The sequence below is a fragment of the Eleutherodactylus coqui genome, chromosome 1 (genome assembly GCF_035609145.1).
Source record: "Eleutherodactylus coqui strain aEleCoq1 chromosome 1, aEleCoq1.hap1, whole genome shotgun sequence".
Classification (NCBI taxonomy): domain Eukaryota; kingdom Metazoa; phylum Chordata; class Amphibia; order Anura; family Eleutherodactylidae; genus Eleutherodactylus; species Eleutherodactylus coqui.
In genome coordinates, this window is record NC_089837.1 from 527,140,091 (window position 1) to 527,152,705 (window position 12,615).

Below are 12,615 nucleotides of genomic sequence, written 5' to 3' on the forward strand. Positions count from 1 at the left end.
TCCATAACATGTGAGCATCCCCTTATACTGCTAGTGCAGCTGCTGCAGGGAATCCATAACATGTGAGCATCCCCTTAAACCGCTAGTGCAGCTGCTGTAGGGAATCCATAACATGTGAGCGTCCCCTTATACAGCTAGTGCAGCTGCTGCAGGGAATCCATAACATGTGAGCATCCTCTTATACAGCTAGTGCAGCTGCTGCAGGGAATCCAAAATATATGAGCGTCCCCTTATACCGCTAGTGCAGCTGCTGCAGGGAATCCATAACATGTGAGCGTCCCCTTATACCGCTTGTGCAGCTGCTGCAGGGAATCCATAACATGTGAGCGTCCAATTATACCACTAGTGTAGCTGCTGCAGGGAATCCATAACATGTAAGCGTCCCGTTATACCGCTAATGCAGCTGCTGCAGGGAATCCATAACATGTGAGCGTCCCCTTATACAGCTAATGCAGCTGCTGCAGGGAATCCATAACATGTGAGCATCCCCTTAAACCGCTAGTGCAGCTGCTGCAGGGAATCAAAAATATGTGGGCGTCCCCTTATACCGCTAGTGCAGCTGCTGCAGGGAATCCATAACATGTGAGCGTCCCCTTATACCGCTAGTGCAGCTGCTGCAGGGAATCCATAACATGTGAACATCCCCTTATACCGCTAGTGCAGCTGCTGCAGGGAATCCATAACATGTGAGCGTCCCCTTATACCGCTAGTGCAGCTGCTGCAGGGAATCCATAACGTGAGCGTTCCCTTATACTGTCAGTACGACTCGTGCAGGGAATCCATAACATGTAAGCGTCCCGTTATACCGCTAGTGCAGCTGCTGCAGGGAATCCATAACATGTGAGCGTCCCCTTATACTGTTAGTGCAGCTGCTGCAGGGAATCCATAACATGTGAGCGTCCCCTTATACCACTTGTACAGCTGCTGCAAGGAATCCATAACATGTGAGCATCTCCTTATACCGCTAGTGTAGCTGCTGCAGGGAATCCATAACATGTGAGCATCCGCTTATACCGCTAGTGCAGCTGCTGCAGGGAATCCATAACATCTGAGCGTTCCCTTACACCGCTAGCGCAGCTCCTGCACGGAATCCATAACATGTGAGCTTCCCCTTATACCGCTAGTGCAGCTGCTGCGGGGAATCCATAACATGTGAGCGTCCCCTTATACCACCATTACAGCTGCTGCGGGGAATCCATAACATGTGAGCGACCCCTTACACCGCTAGTGCAGCTGCTGCGGGGAATCCATAACATGTGAGCGTCCCCGTATACCGCTAGTGCAGCTGCTGCAGGGAATCCATAACATGTGAGCGTCCTTTTATACCGCTAGTACAGCTGCTGCAGGGAATCCATAACATGTGAGCGTCCCCTTATACCGCTCGTACAGCTGCTGCAAGGAATCCATAACGTGAGCATCCCCTTATACAGCTAGTGCAGCTGCTGCAGGGAATCCATAACGTGAGCGTTCCCTTATACTGTCAGTGCGACTCGTGCACGGAATCCCTAACATGTGAGCGTCCCCTTAAACCGCTAGTGCAGCTGCTGCAGGGAATTCATAACATGTGAGCGTCCCCTTATACCACTAGTGCAGCTGCAGCTGGGAATCCATAACATGTGAGCGTCCCCTTATACCGCTAGTGCAGCTGCAGCAGGGAATCCATATCATGTGAGCGTCCCCTTATACAGCTAGTGCAGCTGCTGCAGGGAATCCATAACATGTGAGCGTCCCCTTATACCGCTAGTGCAGCTGCTGCAGGGAATCCAAAATATGTGAGCGTCCCCTTATACCGCTAGTGCAGCTGCAGCAGGGAATCCATAGCATGTGAGCGTCCCCGTATACAGCTACTGCAGCTGCTGCAGGGAATCCATAACATGTGAGCGTCCCCTTATACCCCTAGTGCAGCTGCTGCAGGGAATCCAAAATATGTGAGCGTCCCCTTATACCGCTAGTGCAGCTGCTGCAGGGAATCCATAACATGTGAGCGTCCCCTTATACCACTAGTACAGCTGCTGCAGGGAATCCACAACATGTGAGCATCCCCTTAAACCGCTAGTGCAGCTGCTGCAGGGAATCCATAACATGTGAGCGTCCCCTTATACCGCTAGTGCAGCTGCTGCAGGGAATCCATAACATGCGAGCGGCCCCTTATACCGCTAGTGCAGCTGCTGCAGGGAATCCATAACATGTGAGCGTCCCCTTATACCAGTAGTACAGCTGCTGCAAGGAATCCATAACATGTGAGCATCCCCTTATACCGCTAGTGCAGCTGCTGTAGGGAATCCATAACATGTGAGCGTCCCTTTATACTGTTAGTGCAGCTGCTGCAGGGAATCCATAACATGTGAGCTTTCCCTTATACCACTAGTGCAGCTGCTGCAGGGAATCCATAACATGTGAGCGTCCCCTTATACCGCTAGTGCTGCTGCTGCAAGGAATCAATAACATGTGAGCATCCCCTTATACCGCTAGTGCAGCTGCTGCAGGGAATCCATAACATGTGAGTGTCCCCTTATACCACTAGTACAGCTGCTGCAGGGAATCCATAACATGTGAGTGTCCCCTTATACCGCTAGTGCAGCAGCTGCAGGGAATCCATAACATGTGTGCATCCTCTTATCCAGCTAGTGCAGCTGCTGCAGGGAATCCATAACATGTGAGCATCCTCTTATACAGCTAGTGCAGCTGCTGCAGGGAATCCATAACATGTGAGCATCCTCTTATACAGCTAGTGCAGCTGCTGCAGGGAATCCATAACATGTGAGTGTCCCCTTATACCGCTAGTAAAGCTGCTGCAGGCAATCCATAACATGTGAGCGTCCCCTTATACCGCTAGTACAGCTGCTGCAGGCAATCCATAACATGTGAGCATCCCCTTATACTGCTAGTGCAGCTGCTGCAGGGAATCCATAACATGTGAGCATCCCCTTAAACCGCTAGTGCAGCTGCTGCAGGGAATCCATAACATGTGAGTGTCCCCTTATACCGCTAGTGCAGCTGCTGCAGGGAATCCATAACTTGTGAGCATCCCCTTATATCGCTAGTACAGCTGCAGCGAAACCATAGCATGTGAGCGTCCAATTATACCACTAGTGCAGCTGCAGCAGGGAATCCATAACGTGAACATCCCCTTATACCGCTAGTACAGCTGCTGCAGGGAATCCATAACATGTGAGCGTCCCCTTATACTGCTAGTGCAGCTGCTGCAGGGAATCCATAACATGTGAGCGTCCCCTTATATCGCTAGTATAGCTGCTGCAGGGAAAACATAACATGTGAGCACCTCCTTATACCGCTAGTACAGCTGCTGCAAGGAATCCATAACATGTGAGCATCCCCTTATACCGCTAGTGCAGCTGCTGTAGGGAATCCATAACATGTGAGCATCCTCTTATACTGCTAGTGCAGCTGCTGCAGGGAATCCATAACATGTGAGCGTCCCCTTATACCGTTTGTACAGCTGCTGCAGGGAATCCATAACATGTGAGCGTACTCTTATACTGCTAGTGCAGCTGCTGCAGGGAATCCATAACATGTGAGCATCCCCTTATACTGCTAGTGCAGCTGCTGCAGGGAATCCATAACATGTGAGCGTCCCCTTATACCGCTAGTACAGCTGCTGCAGGGAATCCATAACATGTGAGCATCCCCTTATACCACTAGTGCAGCTGCTGCAGGGAATTCATAACATGTGAGCGCCCCGTTATACCGCTAGTGCAGCTGCTGCAAGGAATCCATAACATGTGAGCGCCTCCTTATACCGCTAGTACAGCTGCTGCAGGAAATCCATAACATGTGAGCGTCCCCTTATACCGCTAGTGCAGCTGCTGCAGGGAATCCATAACATGTGAGCGTCCCCTTATACCGCTAGTACAGCTGCTGCAGGGAATCCATAACATGTGAGCATTCCCTCATACCGCTAGTGCAGCTGCTGCAGGGAATCCATAACATGTGAGCGTCCCCTTATACAGCTAGTCCAGCTGCTGCAGGGAATCCATAAAATGTGAGCGCCTCCTTATACCGCTAGTACAGCTGCTGTAGGGAATCCATAACATGTGAGCATCCCCTTATACAGCTAGTCCAGCTGCTGCAGGGAATCCATAAAATGTGAGCGCCTCCTTATACCGCTCGTACAGCTGCTGCAGTTAATCCATAACATGTGAGCGTCCCCTTATACCGCTAGTGCAGCTGCTGCAAGAAATCCATAACATGTGAGCATCCGCTTATGCTGCTAGTGCAGCTGCTGCAGGGAATCTATAACATGTGAGCATCCCCTTATACCACTAGTGCAGCTGCTGCAGGGAATCCATAACACGTGAGTGTCACTTTATACCGCTAGTGCAGCTGCTGCGGGGGAATCCATAACATCTGAGCGTCCCCTTATACCACTAGTGCAGCTGCTGCAGGGAATCCATAACACGTGAGTGTCACTTTATACCGCTAGTGCAGCTGCTGCAGGGAATCCATAACACGTGAGTGTCCCCTTATACCGCTAGCGCAGCTCCTGCAGGGAATCCATAACATGTGAGCTTCCCCTTATACCGCTAGTACAGCTACTACAGGGAATCTATAACATGTGAGCATCCCCTTATACCATTAGTGCAGCTGCTGCAAGGAATCCATAACATGTCAGCGCCTCCTTATACCGCTAGTACAGCTGCTGTAGGGAATCCATAACATGTGAGCATCCCCTTATACCGCTGGTACAGCTGCTGCGGGGAATCCATAACATGTGAGTGCCCCCTTATACTGTTAGTGCAGCTGCTGCAGGGAATCCATAACATGTGAGCGTCCCTTTATTCCACTAGTGCAGCTGCTGCAAGGAATCCATAACATGTGAGCGTCCCCTTATACCGCTAGTGCAGCTGCTGTAGGGAATCCATAACATGGGAGTGTCCCCTTATACCGCTAGTGCAGCTGCTGTAGGGAATCCATAACATGGGAGTGTCCCCTTATACCGCTAGTGCAGCTGCTGCAGGGAATCCATAACATGGGAGTGTCCTCTTAGACCGCTAGTGCAGCTGCTGCAGGGAATCCATAACATGTGAGTGTCCCCTTATACCACTAGTGCAGCTGCTGCAAGGAATCCATAACATGTGAGCATCCCCTTATACCGCTAGTGCAGCTGCTGTAGGGAATCCATAACATGTGAGCATCCCCTTATACAGCTAGTACAGCTGCTGCAGGGAATCCATAACGTGAGCGTTCCCTTATACTGTCAGTGCGGCTCGTGCAGGGAATCCATAACATGTAAGCGTCCCCTCATACCACTAGTGCAGCTGCTGCAGGGAATCCATAACATGTGAGCGTCCCCTTATACCACTAGTACAGCTGCTGCAGGGAATCCATAACATGTGAGCGTCCCCTTATACCGCTAGTGCAGCTGCTGCAGGGAATCCATAACATGTGAGCGTCCCCTTATACCGCTAGTGCAGCTGCTGCAGGGAATCCATAACATGTGAGCGTCCCCTTATACCACTAGTACAGCTGCTGCAGGGAATCCATAACATGTGAGCGTCCCCTTATACCGCTAGTGCAGCTGCTGCAGGGAATCCATTACATGTGAGCATCCCCTTATACCGCTAGTACAGCTGCTGCAGGGAATCCATAACATGTGAGCGTCCCCTTATACCACTAGTGCAGCTGCTGCAGGGAATCCATAACATGTGAGCGTCCCCTTATACCGGTAGTGCAGCTGCTGTAGGGAATCCGTAACATGTGAGCGTCCCCTTATACCGCTAGTGCAGCTAATACAGGGAATCCATAACATGTGAGCGTCCCCTTATACTGCTAGTCCAGCTGCTGCAGGGAATCCATACCATGTGAGCGTCCCCTTATACCGCTAGTGCAGCTGCTGCAGGGAATCCATAACATGTGAGCGTCCCCTTATACCACTAGTGCAGCTGCTGCAGGGAATCCATAACATGTGAGTGTCCCTTTATACCGCTAGTGCAGCTGCTGCAGGGAATCCATAACATCTGAGCGTCCCCTTATACCGCTAGCGCAGCTCCTGCAGGGAATCTATAACATGTGAACATCCCCTTATATCGCTAGTACAGCTGCTTCAGCGAAACCATAGCATATGAGCGTCCCCTCATACCGCTAGTGCAGCTGCTGCAGGGAATCCATAACATGTGAGCGTCCCCTTATACTGCTACTATACCTGCTGCAGGGAATCCATAACATGTGAGCATCCCCTTATACTGATAGTGCAGCTGCTGCAGGGAATCCATAACATGTGAGCATCCCCTTATACTGTTAGTGCAGCTGCTGTAGGGAATCCATAACATGTGAGCGTCCCCTTATACTGCTAGTGCAGCTGCTGCAGTGAATCCATAACATGTGATCGTCCCCTTATACCGCTAGTGTAGCGGCTGCAGGGAATCCATAACATGTGAGCGTCCAATTATACCACTAGTGCAGCTGCTGCAGGGAATCCATAACATGTGAGCGTCCAATTATACCACTAGTGCAGCTGCTGCAGGGAATCCATAACGTGAGCGTCCCCTTATACCACTAGTGCAGCTGCTGCAGGGAATCCATAACATGTGAGCGTCCCCTTATACCGCTAGTGCAGCTGCTGCAGGGAATCCATTACATGTGAGCATCCCCTTATACCGCTAGTACAGCTGCTGCAGGGAATCCATAACATGTGAGCATCCCCTTATACCACTAGTGCAGCTGCTGCAGGGAATCCATAACATGTGAGCATCCCCTTATACCTCTAGTGTAGCTGCTGCAGGGAATCCATAACATGTGAGCGCCCCCTTATACCGCTAGTACAGCTCCTGCAGGGAATCCAAAGCATGTGAGCATCCCCTTATACTGCTAGTGCAGCTGCTGCAGTGCAATCCATAACATCTGAGCGCCCCCTTATACCGCTAGTGCAGCTGCTGCAGGGAATCCATAACATGTGAGCGTCCCCTTATACCATTAGTGCAGCTGCTGCAAGGAATCCATAACATGTCAGCGCCTCCTTATACCGCTAGTACAGCTGCTGTAGGGAATCCATAACATGTGAGCATCCCCATATACCACTAGTGCAGCTGCTGCAAGGAATCCATAACATGTGAGCATCCCCTTATACCGCTAGTGCAGCTGCTGCAGGGAATCCATAACATGTGAGCATCCCCTTATACAGCTAGTACAGCTGCTGCAGGGAATCCATAATGTGAGCGTTCCCTTATACTGTCAGTGCGGCTCGTGCAGGGAATCCATAACATGTAAGCGTCCCCTCATACCACTAGTGCAGCTGCTGCAGGGAATCCATAACATGTGAGCGACCCCTTATACCGCTAGTATAGCTGCTGCAGGGAATCCATAACATGTGAACATCCCCTTATACTGTTAGTGCAGCTGCTGCAGGGAATCCATAACATGTGAGCGTCCCCTTATACCGTTAGTGCAGCTGCTGCAGGGAATCCATAACATGTGAGCGTCCCCTTATACCGCTAGTGCAGCTGCTGCAGGGAATCCATAACGTGAGCGTCCCCTTATACTGCTAGTGCAGCTGCTGCAGGGAATCCATAACATGTGAGCGTCCCCTTATACCGCTAGTGCAGCTGCTGCAGGGAAGCAATAACATGTGATCGTCCCCTTATACCGCTAGTGTAGCGGCTGCAGGGAATCCATAACATGTGAGCGTCTCCTTATACCGCTAGTGCAGCTGCTGCAGGGAATCCATAACATGTGAGCGTCCAATTATATCACTAGTGCAGCTGCTGCAGGGAATCCATAACATGTGAGCGTCCCCTTATACCGCTAGTACAGCTGCTGCAGGGAATCCATAACATGTGAGCATCCCCTTATACCACTAGTGCAGCTGCTGCAGGGAATCCATAACATGTGAGCATCGCCTTATACCACTAGTGTAGCTGCTGCAGGGAATCCATAACATGCGAGCGTCCCCTTATACTGCTAGTGCAGCTGCTGCAGGGAATCCATAACATGTGAGCGTCCCCTTATACCACTAGTACAGCTGCTGCAGGGAATCCATAACATGTGAGCGCCCCCTTATACTGCTAGTGCAGCTGCTGCAGGGAATCCATAACATGTGAGCGTCCCCTTAAACCGCTAGTACAGCTGCTGCAGGGAATCCATAACATGTGAGCATCCCCTTATACCACTAGTGCAGCTGCTGCAGGGACTCCATAACGTGAGCGTTCCCTTATACTGTCAGTGCGGCTCGTGCAGGGAATCTATAACATGTAAGCGTCCCCTCATACCACTAGTGCAGCTGCTGCAGGGAATCCATAACATGTGAGCGTCCCCTTATACCGCTAGTATATCTGCTGCAGGGAATCCATAACATGTGAACATCCCCTTATACAGCTAGTACAGCTGCTGCAGGGACTCCATAACGTGAGCGTTCCCTTATACTGTCAGTGCGGCTCGTGCAGGGAATCTATAACATGTAAGCGTCCCCTCATACCACTAGTGCAGCTGCTGCAGGGAATCCATAACATGTGAGCGTCCCCTTATACCGCTAGTATATCTGCTGCAGGGAATCCATAACATGTGAACATCCCCTTATATCGCTAGTACAGCTGCTTCAGCAAAACCATAGCATGTGAGCGTCCCCTCATACTGCTAGTGCAGCTGCTGCAGGGAATCCATAACATGTGAGCGTCCCCTTATACCGCTAGTGCAGCTGCTGCAGGGAATCCATAACGTGAGCGTCCCCTTATACTGCTAGTGCAGCTGCTGCAGGGAATCCATAACATGTGAGCGTCCCCTTATACCGCTAGTGTAGCGGCTGCAGGGAATCCATAACATGTGAGCGTCCCCTTATACTGCTAGTGTAGCGGCTGCAGGGAATCCGTAACATGTGAGCGTCTCCTTATACTGCTAGTGTAGCGGCTGCAGGGAATCCATAACATGTGAGCGTCTCCTTATACTGCTAGTGCAGCTGCTGCAGGGAATCCATAACATGTGAGCGTCCCCTTATACCGCTAGTGCAGCTGCTGCAGGGAATCCATAACATGTGAGCATCCCCTTATACCACTAGTGTAGCTGCTGCAGGGAATCCATAACATGTGAGCGTCCCCTTATACCGTTAGTACAGCTGCTGCAGGGAATCCATAACATGTGAGCGTCCCCTTATACCGCTAGTGCAGCTGCTGCAAGGAATCCATAACATGTGAGCGTCCCCTTATACCGCTAGTACAGCTGCTGCAGGGAATCCATAGCATGTGAGCGTCCCCTTATACCGCTAGTACAGCTGCTGCAGTGAATCCATAACATGTGAGTATCCTCTTATACCGCTAGTGCAGCTGCTGCAGGGAATCTATAACATGTGAGCGTCCCCTTATACCGCTAGTACAGCTGCTGCAGGGAATCCATAGCATGTGAGCGTCCCCTTATACCGCTAGTACAGCTGCTGCAGTGAATCCATAACATGTGAGTATCCTCTTATACCGCTAGTGCAGCTGCTGCAGGGAATCTATAACATGTGAGCATCCTCTTATACCGCTAGTGCAGCTGCTGCAGGGTATCTATTACAAATTGTTGGGCACGTTGGGACCTTTTAGCTGCCCATCTGGGTTCCTTCCTTGGGTGCCGGGGACTTGTGCCCTGTCCTCTCTCCACATCATACCACCCTGGAAGTAACGGCACACAAGTCTTCTCCTGACGGAGCCAGGATGGTGGGGGGCAATTACATGTTCACTATGGGGGCCTCCTGGTAGGCAGCATGGTGAATAACGCAGCTGCCAATGACTGCCTGGGCCCTGTGCCTTTACGGATGTGAGCTGGTAAGCCGGTGACCCCGGCTCAACTTGCAGGGGTCACAGTGTTACCAGCAGAGGAAGGGCATGGGGTGGGTTACTTCTGCCAAGGACGGCAACCAGACACCCTCCCGCGCCACAGAGAGCAGTATGGGGAGGGTGTTCTGCTCTGTTTTGATGTTTGTTTCGTCTCATTGCGCGGTCGCCGTCACGGCTGAGGATCGGTCGATGTGAGGGAAGTTTTCAACAGCAACATTAATTATCCGGAGAGCTGAGGTCCTCGAGGGGTTAATGGGGGGTTCGGGGCGGTTACAACGGCGTGTTACGGTTCAAGCTGTAAATAACGCTGTGGCCGACCCCGCTTGGCCCGAGGTCGGTGTTGATGTGTTTTTGGTTTGAGGGTAACAATATAGTGGATGTGGCGTACCGGCCGTCGCCGTACATCACTGACTACATCTATGGAGGCTCCATGTCTGACTGCTCTGTATTCTGCTTCCCTTGCAGGTGAGGAGATCGATATTGATCCACGTACATGTAGATCACTGAGGGGTCGGTGTTACACATTATTCTGTCCTGGCTCAAGCATTCGTCTACCTGTGCCCGGATGTCAGATGGGACGTGTGTAAGTGACACTGACTGCTGGCTGCAGCGCCCGTCCAATGTACCATCAGCAGGTTATATTAGAGGCACTGTGCCCCCATTAGTGCCCCCACTAATAATGCCCCCCGCCTCTCCTGCCTCCTTCTAGCCCTGCCCTCACCACCCTGTATTAGGGCCGTAGACCTTCCATACAGTATTCAGTCCTGATGACTGTTTCCACTAGTCATGTGACATCACTGATCCCCAGACACCTAACAGCAGTGTGATAGGAGAGACGCCATCCTCATCATCCTCATCATCCTCATCATCCTCATCTCTTTATATTCCTACAGATGTTGTATAAGTCGATTTGGATAGAAAATGGAAGAAAAGAGGAAGATTATAAATATCGCTGACCGGCGTCCGATATCAACAAGGAAACATCTCTATTAGAAAAGTGACGGCAGCGCGAGATGTAATAAAAGTACTACAACTCCTATCATTCTGGTGTTATTATGGCTCCCATAAGCAGTGCTTGCACCCCCGTATACATCCAGCCTGTGTTTATAGGACGTTGCACCCCATTATGTATCTCTTTATAGGTCTCTGTCATCACTCTATAGTCCGCCTCAGCACCCCCATTCTATAGTCAGACGTGCCCCCCCACTCTATAGTCCGCCTCAGCACCCCCATTCTATAGTCAGAAAACACATCAGAGAGGTCAGCGATGACTTTTGGCAGCTCTTCTGCCTGAATAGAAGCTAGATTGACAGAAATGCAACCAGACAAACACCCAGGGCTCCATTTAACAATGTCCCCCTTCTCCCAGTCTACTACCGGGTTGTGTAGACGTAGCCAAGGCAGCCCCAAGACTACTTGCGAAGGGAGGGATTCTATGACATATAATGTTATAATCTCCATGCGGAACAGCCCAATTTTTAAACGGACGTTAGGCACACAAAACCTCAGACTTCTCTGTGATAGTGCAGCAGCATCAGTGGCAGATACTGGGATGGGAGACTCCAGAGCCTTCATCTCTAAGCCTAAACGTCTGACCGTCTGCCGATGTATTAAATTAATACTAGCTCCACAATCCAGAAGGACTCTTATGGGGTTGCCCACACTATCAGACAGGATCTCAGCAGGAAGCACCAGTCTGGCGGGTGATATCCAGGCAATTTGATGGCCTAGAGGGGCCCCCTCAGTAATCTCCTGGTCATCAAGTCCTGGCTGGCAATTATGACGGGGACAACACTGAGCCATGCGACCAATGTGGTTACAGGAAAAGCATCGACCTTTACACTGTACTTTGTTCCCATTTCTAGCCCTGGCAGCCAGAAACCCCAACTGCATGGGTGCCTCCACATCCGCCGATAAGCCAGAATCTATGGAGAGTTCCTGATGTCTCTCCCTGATCCGTCTCCCAGCTTTGATAGCCAGAGACATGGCCTCATCAAGACTGCGGGGTACTGGATAACCTACCAGTACATTCTTGATCTCATTGGACAGACCACAATGGAACTGGCTCTTTAAAGCAGGGTCATTCCACTGAGTTTCTGCTGCCCAACATCGAAACCCAGCACAATAATCTTCGACAGAGGAGTCTCCCTGTCGTAAGCGTCTGATATTCCCTTCAGCCACGGATATCTTGTCTGGGTCGTCATAAATAAGACCCAATGCAGCAAAAAAGTCATCCACCGAGTTCAAGACCTCAGACATTGGGGGCAATGAGAAAGCCCATGCCTGTGGCACCCCCTGCAGTCTGGACATGACAATGCCCACCTTCTGGGCGTCGTCCCCTGAAGACACTGGACTCAGTCTAAAATAGAGCTTACAGGCATCCCGGAAGGATCTGAATTTCTGCTTATCACCAGAAAAACGGTCAGGTAGCTTAATTTTTGGTTCCTTCCTGGGAACCTGCAGCGCAGTTTGTCGCTGTTTTATTTCAGCGACCTCCGCAGCCAGCGTGCCAAGCTGGTGCGACAAAACCTCAAGGGGATCCATAGTAACAGCACATAATCGCCTTGAGTAGGTAAGGGCTGGTCAATCTGTTGCGTCCTCTGGGCGTGCAACCTCAATAACATAAAGCAAAGGCACAACTGTGCAAAAGGAAACAAAAACTAAAGGGGAATGCGCTCCCTATCGTCCCCTAACCCGGGAGGGGGCGCTGCCTACTCGGCAGACCGACCGCGCTGATAGGTGCGAGCCTGCACTCGTGCCTGGGCCACTGACCAGTCCCTATCAGGGAGCCCTAGCACAAAACAAAAGGAGAAACTAAACCAAACCAAACAGCAAAGAACTTAGCTTAATA

General features: G+C 51.0%; 1 long non-coding RNA gene across 1 annotated transcript in view; it reads left to right on the forward strand.

Moving 5' to 3' along the window:
- LOC136615129 (uncharacterized) overlaps positions 1-10,803 on the forward strand; it is a 170,199-nt gene extending 159,396 nt beyond the window's left edge. Inside the window, exons 2-3 of the long non-coding RNA XR_010790976.1 lie at positions 10,230-10,347; positions 10,658-10,803. This is a non-coding gene — a long non-coding RNA (uncharacterized lncRNA). The remainder of the gene's footprint in view (positions 1-10,229; positions 10,348-10,657) is intronic.
- Positions 10,804-12,615: the final 1,812 nt, after the last annotated feature.